The sequence below is a fragment of the Anoplopoma fimbria genome, chromosome 16, assembly GCF_027596085.1.
Source record: "Anoplopoma fimbria isolate UVic2021 breed Golden Eagle Sablefish chromosome 16, Afim_UVic_2022, whole genome shotgun sequence".
Lineage (NCBI taxonomy): Eukaryota > Metazoa > Chordata > Actinopteri > Perciformes > Anoplopomatidae > Anoplopoma > Anoplopoma fimbria.
Window position 1 is genome coordinate 26,163,531 of NC_072464.1, and position 1,074 is coordinate 26,164,604.

Below are 1,074 nucleotides of genomic sequence, written 5' to 3' on the forward strand. Positions count from 1 at the left end.
AAAGGGGGTGAATATTTATGCAAACACTTATTTTACACTATATATTTTTTATTAATTGACATTAGTTTGTAAAAAAATCTGTTTTCACTTTGTCATGAAAGAAACTTTTTTTTTGCAAATTCTTGTCAAAAAAGCCAAATTATATTGACCATGATTTCATGTATAAAAGTAACAAAAGGGAAACACATCCAAGAGGGTGAATACTTTATATAGGCATTGTAGTATTGATAGTAAAATCAGTAATAATAATATAAATGTGACTAATAATAATATGTATAGTAGCAGTGGGTGTCAGGTAAAACCACCATCCTTGGGAACCTGAGAGAAGACAACTACTCAGAGGACTATAGACCTGAACCAGTCCTGACTATAAACCTGAACCAGTCCTAACTATAGACCTGAACCTGAACCAGTCCTAACTATAAACCTGAACCAGTCCTAACTATAAACCTGAACCAGTCCTAACTATAAACCTGAACCAGTCCTGACTATAAACCTGAACCAGTCCTAAATATAAACCTGAACCAGTCCTAACTATAGACCTGAACCAGTCCTAACTATAAACCTGAACCAGTCCTAACTATAGACCTGAACCAGTCCTAACTATAGACCTGAACCAGTCCTAACTATAGACCTGAACCAGTCCTAACTATAGACCTGAACCTGAACCAGTCCTAACTATAGACCTGAACCTGAACCAGTCCTAACTATAGACCTGAACCAGTCCTAACTATAGACCTGAACCAGTCCTAACTATAAACCTGAACCAGTCCTGACTATAGACCTGAACCAGTCCTAACTATAGACCTGAACCTGAACCAGTCCTAACTATAGACCTGAACCTGAACCAGTCCTAACAGTTAGAGCTTTGTAGGTGAGGAGAAGGATTTTAAATTCTATTCTTGATTTAACAGGGAGCCAGTGCAGAGAAGCTAATACTGGAGTAATATGATCTCTTTACTTAGTTTCTGTTAGAACACGTGCTGCAGCATTCTGGATCAACTGTAAAGATTTAAGAGACTTATTAGAGCAGCCTGATAATAAGGAGTTACAGTAATCTAGTCTAGAGGTAAC